We start from the raw sequence: 6755 nt of genomic DNA on the forward strand, positions 1-6755 counted from the left end.
CAATCAATCATATCCCAGGGTCTCTCTAAATCCAATTCTAATGTCTAAATGGGACAGACTCTTCTACTGAAGAAAATGGTGAAAATTTTTCAGCATTTTCCCAGTTGTTCAACTGCTGTATCTACATTCTTAGAATCTAACTAAAAGACAAAACTGACGCTTTTGTGCATTTATAACTAACTTTGCCTACTTTGAATATAATACCGTAAAAAGCAGAGATAATATCTCTTACCTCCTAGAGTTATTGTATGAGTCAAATTTAATTTTAACAACCATTTACTTTCAACTTACTACTGGCCCAATAAAGATATATGAAAGGTTGCTGAACCTATGAAACAACATAAAATGATAACATTATTTACTCTTAATCTATTGCAAATCAAGAGAAAAAACAAAAAGTTGATGTAGAGAATCACATTTATACATTTCCTTTAAGTAGTGAACTTTGGTAGATTCATCTTGAAATTCTTTAATGAAAAACTCACAAGAGCCATTTATTAGTCATATTCGAAAAAGCCAGATACAGGCTATTTTGCATGCTATATATATATATATAGGTCATTATGGGATTTACATTATATTCTCTGTGTTCTTTAATGAAAAACTCACAAGAGCCATTTATTAGTCATATTCGAAAAAGCCAGATACAGGCTATTTTGCATGCTATATATATATATAGGTCATTATGGGATTTACATTATATTCTCTGTGTTGGTTAAACCAATGACACTTTGCTCTTTTCCTTAACCAGCTGAGGGAGGCAGGAACAAAGGAGAATATTGACAAATCTGAAAACAGGGCCGGTGAGTGTCAGAGAAGGAAGCCTTCGGGAAGGTGAAGCTGTGGTAGCCAGCACTCATGTTGTAAAAGTATACAACTCCAGCCTCAGAGTCCAGAAACATTCCCACAACCAAGGGCTGTTCACACAGATGAAGGGAAGTTAAGGGAGATGTAAGGGCTACATAGGATTTCTTTCTGCATAGTCTGAGGGTCCACAATCCAGACTGAGGTTCTTGCTTCATGCCAGTACCTCTCTGCACATTTCCATACAAACTCCTAAATCCCACCCGGTTCCTTCTCCAACATCCATTTTGAAGGAACATCTTCCTGAGAGGTGAAGCCCTCACAACCCAGGACACAGGGGAAGGCACTGAATCTCCTGGAAGGAGTGCTGTGATGGTCCTGGGGATATCCACAAGTCACTTGTCTCCGATCCTCAGGCAGAATTAGTTCACCATGAGCTGTATCTGGATCCAGAGTCACATTGACTGTAATCCCAGTACTGTAGGAGGCTAAGGCAAGTGGATCACTTGAGTGCAAGAGTTCAAAACCAGCCTGGGCAACATGGCAAAACCCCATCTCTTGATGGCTCCTTAACATTTTCTTCACATTCCAGGAAATAAAGCTCAAAAATGTTGCACGTAGTATGAAGCTCCAAGGAGAAGACCTCTGATGTTTCCAGCTTCACAACCCAACTCCTCCTCACAGTGTCATTCACATTCTGCAGCAATTTTTGGACTGAGTTCTGACATCTTTCCTCCAGTTCCAGCATGTGGCTGTTGAATTCAGCCCAGACTGGTCCCATGGTCCCTCAGTCTACTCAGAGTCTATTGGTCTTCCTTCTCGTGTCTCCAGAGATAAGACTTCTCCTCCTCATGCAGGAAACTCTGGAGATTCTCAAAGTCAAACTCGATTTTTTTATCTCTGCATTTGTGTCTTCTCATGAGGAGATATAAAATTGCAATTTCCATTATTGCTGTCTAAATTCATGCAGTGGGAGTGTATAATCTGGACAACTTAAATCTATGCTTTTGAGTTGCAGTCCTCAAACTTGGCCCAAATAAACTCTGTGCTTATTTTCCATTTAGTTACGTGCATTGCTGTGAATAACTTCTGCTCTGCACACTCCTCTTCAAGTTGCCTCAATTTTGTCACAACTTTCTGGAGCTTTTCCTTGTAGCCCCGACATACGTCTTCAACAAGAGCTGTGGTGTGCCCTTTGTGCTATGGTGCCCGCTCACCATGCCAGCAGATGAGCTGCCCCTCATCTTCACAGACCAGGTGGAGCTGTTCTTGGTATCCCAAGGTATCACTGAAGCAAGCCGCTGTGCTGAGTAACTTCATTACTGGAGTTGAAACAGATTTTATCCTTGGGTTACATTAGAATCATCCATTCCACTTAGTCTTCCAATTGCACTATGACTGCAACACATTCATACAATGGCATACTGTGCTGCAATAGAAATGCACAAAACGGAACAACATGATACGGCACATGTGATAAATCCAACAAAAAATGTTAAACAAAATGGCAAGTTGTAAAATATATACAGTATATTACACATATGTAGTTTAAAATATGCAGAATAGAGTCTTCTGTTTTATATAGATATACATATGTATAGTAAAAGTAAAAATATATAAATAAGAATGATCAAGAGCAAATTCAGGACGGTTACATCTCTGGAAAGGGAGAGAGATAAATGACATTAGGGAAGAGACACAGAAGGTTTTAACCAAATCTAAAATAGTTTATTTCTTTAACATGAACATCTGATATGATTATGACAGAATGCTAAGATTTGTTCAAGCTATGTGTGGATGATTATAGACATATATTGTTTTAATTGCTATACTTTATGTTTGAATATTTCATAATTTTAATACCAAAAAAAAAACCAAATAGATGTGTGCCTGGTAGGTGAAAAAAAGACAAAGAAGAGACCATGCAATGTAAGTCTTTTCTCTTGGAAACTGTTCATGTGCTACATACCACTCTGATCTTCTGGCAATCTCTTTAGCAGCAAAACAATGCCAAAATTATCTGAAGACTAAAAAAAAATGTGTAACACTGAACACTCAGTATGACTCACAGTCTATACTCTAATGCTCTCTTTTAATCATTTCTAAAATCTTGTGTAAAATTACTGCCATTTTTACACGTAAGGAAATCCAGATGCTAAGTAATCTACTCATGATTATGCAGCTGTGGCAGAGTTGAGACACAAACCCATGCAGGTGTAGACCCAAAGCCCTTTCTCTTTTGTCAATACTGCATTGGGAAACCATAAAAAAACAGACAGAAGAGGAAGGAAGCCATGCGAAGTTCTGTCAGAGAAGCAGGGACATAGCTGACGTAGAGTCTGCTAGAAGCCAGTGTAGGTAGAGAAATTCTTTTAAAATATGAGATCTGAGCCATGCTTCAAATAATATCTTATTACTGACTTAAAAGCAGAAAGTGGAACATGAGTGAGGAAAGTTTCAAAAGGAGTGTGAAATCACGGCAGAAAAGGTCCATTTGCTTGGAGCATGAATGGAGAGTGAGAATTATACAAAAGAGAAAACAGACAAAAGAGAGAATAACCCTCAAGGAAAATTAAAGGAAAGAGATCCAAATCAGAAAAGAAATTAAGTGATAGAAAACAGATGAAGACTATTACAATATAAAAATAAGGAAAGTAGAAGAATCAAGCATGAGCTTCTGAAATTTGAATTATTCCAAACTGTTAAGGCAGAAAGAGGAGCTGAATCATCTGATTTCAAAGGTAGGAAAATTGGAACAAATGATTAAATTAAGGGAGAAATGGGGAGCAGAATTGTGGTTTGTTTATTTTTGGAGGTTAAATGGAAGACTTTTGAAATGTATTAAAAGCATCTGATTCCACATAAGGAATTTTGAAAAGTGGAGCAGGGAAAAGAATTCTGCTTCTGTTTTCCCTGAGCCTTCTGCAAGTACTTAGGTGGGTGTGTTTGGGTGGAAACATGAGCTTTTTGTTGAACACCCTCTGATTCTCCCCCTCCCACCTGAAGTCCTAAAGCTGTGTTTATGACAACACAATCATTTCTACAGTAACTAAAGAGCTGTCAGCAAAAGAGGATTATTGCTTAAGTTGAGAAATAAGCAACTAAAAACTCTTAAACCACAAAGCACAGGCTCCCATGCGAATATTCAAGTGACAAAGCCAAAGTAATGCAAATACGGAAAATGTTATGTGCTGGACAACCCTAACTGACCTTCTAGAAACTGGTCTTTAAACTTCATGGAAGCGCTTCTACAGAGTAACCCGATAGTGTCAGAGTTTGATATATTTTGCTGACTCCTCAAACACAAATTTATCGGTGGGTATCTAAACTCAATATACGGCCTCTGGTTTGTAAACCATTCTCACTACCGTACGATATTCAGAATTCAAACTGAGTCGTTTGGATTCTGTGATAAGAATTATGAATTCCTGGTCGGGTGCGGTGGCTCATGCCTATAATCCCAGCACTTTGGGAGGCCGAGGTGGGTGGATCACCTGATGTCAGGAGTTCAAGACCAGCCTGGCCAACATGATGAAACCCCGTGTCTACTAAAAATACAAAAATTAGCTGAGTGTGGTGGCATGGGCCTGTAATCCTAACTACTCAGGAGGCTAAGGCATGAGAATCACGTGAACCTGGGAGGTGGGGCTGCAGTGAGCCGAGATCGTGCCAATGTACTCCAGCCTGGGCACAACAGAATGAGACTCCGTCTCGAAAAAAGAAAAAAGAAGAGACAAGAAAAAAGAATTACGAATTCCTTGTGAAGGTTTGAAATGGCCCAAACTCCATCAAAAAATAAGTCTTTATTTTTTGAAAAGTAAACTATCTGTTCAATGGATGTTGCCTAAGAGCTCCAGGAAAAACCATAAGTATTGCCGTTGTAGGAAAGATACAAGACCATCTACCACTGCAGTAGTAGAAAGGCTACCACATGGTCTTCTGCAGTGAACTCACTTTCCTTCTCTTTGCTAATTTGATTTTAGAGTGTGTCACCCTTCTCTTCTTCCCATGTGTTGCTACCAGAAGAGAAGAGTTTTAATATTGTTGACAACAAATTATTTATATGCTTAGCAGGTTATAGTATGGAAACATATCTTTTCAGTAAGTATGCTAGTACATGTTAAGGAAAAATGTAATGGGAAAAGAAAAGTTATCTACCTTAAGCAAATATTCATTCTAAATAAAAGAAAGCTATGCATTGCCTCCTTTACATTTTTTGCTGCTAAAGCATGTCTTAGACCCTATTTTTCAATCTGCCAGAGAGCAAGTCGTAAGTTGATACAGAACAGGACTGATATCATGAAAGGAACTTACTTTTAACCACTATGTTTCTGGATAATTAAAATTGTCAAGGGACTTTTAAAAGAATTCTTGTGTCATTATTTTCATAATTATAAAATACATATGAACTTTAGGATTTTTCTAGTGCAGAATAGATGCAATCATAGTAAAACCCACAAAATGTTGGCATTTCCCATTCTTCAAGTTTTGGGAACTTAGAAAACTTGAAGTCTGTTGAGCCACTAGTGTGCATTTCATATTAAGTGCTTAACTCATATAAATATGAGTTAAGAAACCCCTTAACTCACATTAAGGAGTTAAGGGGTTTCTTTTGATGCTGCCTTTGAAAGTAGCTACAGAAAGGGGTAGTGTGATTGCTTTGAGAAAAGCTAGAATCTGTTCTAACCCTAGCTATTTTTACAAGCCAGGTGACCTTGGCTAAATGAATCAGTCCTCAGAGTCTTCATCAGCAAAGCAGGAACAACTGTGGAAATCCAATGACAGCCTCAGGCATACTTATCTGCATATGCGTGTATACCTCGCCTCCAAAACATTTGTGTGTATATGTGTGTGTGGAAAATAAATCTAGAACTTGTGACAATGTGACAGTGTCAAGTCAGAAAAAGTCAGAAGGTCAGTATGTGGGAATTTATGCCAAGATATATGCAAAACAATGACTAGAAGGGGCAAACAATAAGATGGTAAGATTCCAAGAAACCAAAGCCGAGACAGAAACAGGAAAAATTGTAGGATTCGTGGTATCTATAAAAACAAATCACTTACTAAGGGGAGACCCAATATTTTCTGATTCTGAAATTTCAGAGAAATTTCTCTAATGGGAGTTCAAAAAAGTGTACTCTGTATAAATAAAAATTACAATGTCCTTCCAACTATTTCTTTTTTTTTTTTTTTTGAGACAGAGTCTGGCTCTGTCCCCCTGGCTGGAGTGCAGTGGCGCGATCTTGGCTCACTGCAAGCTCCGCCTCTCGGGTTCCCGCCATTCTCCTGCCTCAGCCTCCCGAGTAGCTGGGACTACAGACGCCCGGCACCGCGCCCGGCTAATTTTTTGTATTTTTAGTAGAGACGGGGTTTCACCGTGGTCTCGATCTCCTGACCTTGTGATCCGCCCGCCTCAGCCTCCCAAAGTGCTGGGATTACAGGCGTGAGCCACCGCGCCCAGCCAAACTATTTCTTTAGACCCATAACATGATGAATTACACAGGGCTGTTTATTGTCATGAATCTTACTATCATCTTACATAAGGATTACAATGCCAAATCATAGGTTGACAGAAGCAACTTTTTGGTATATCAGAAAAAAGTGTCCGGGAACAGTGGCTCACGCCTGTAATCCCAGCACTTTGGGAGGCTGAGGCGGGTGGATCACAAGGTCAGCAGTTCGAGACCAGTCTGGCCAATAAGGTGAAACCTGGTCTCTACTAAAAATACATAAATTACCTGGGCGTGGTGGTACATGCCTGTAGTCCCAGCTGCTCAGGAGAGTGAGGCGGAAGAATCGCTTGAACCCCGGAGGCGAGGATGCAGTGAGACGAGGTCATGCCACTGCACTCCAGCCTGGGCAAAAGAGTGAGACTCAAAAAAAAAAAAACCGAGAGCGGTGGCTTATGCCTGTAATCCCAGCACTTTGGGAGGCCGAGGTGGGTGGATCAC

At 39.6% G+C, this 6755-nt stretch overlaps 1 pseudogene; it reads right to left on the reverse strand.

Moving 5' to 3' along the window:
- Positions 1 to 743: 743 nt before the first annotated feature.
- Positions 744 to 2124, reverse strand: LOC105524510 (annotated as a pseudogene).
- Positions 2125 to 6755: the final 4631 nt, after the last annotated feature.

The sequence above is a fragment of the Colobus angolensis genome, unplaced genomic scaffold (assembly GCF_000951035.1).
Source record: "Colobus angolensis palliatus isolate OR3802 unplaced genomic scaffold, Cang.pa_1.0 Scaffold5, whole genome shotgun sequence".
NCBI classification, from domain to species: Eukaryota; Metazoa; Chordata; class Mammalia; order Primates; family Cercopithecidae; genus Colobus; species Colobus angolensis.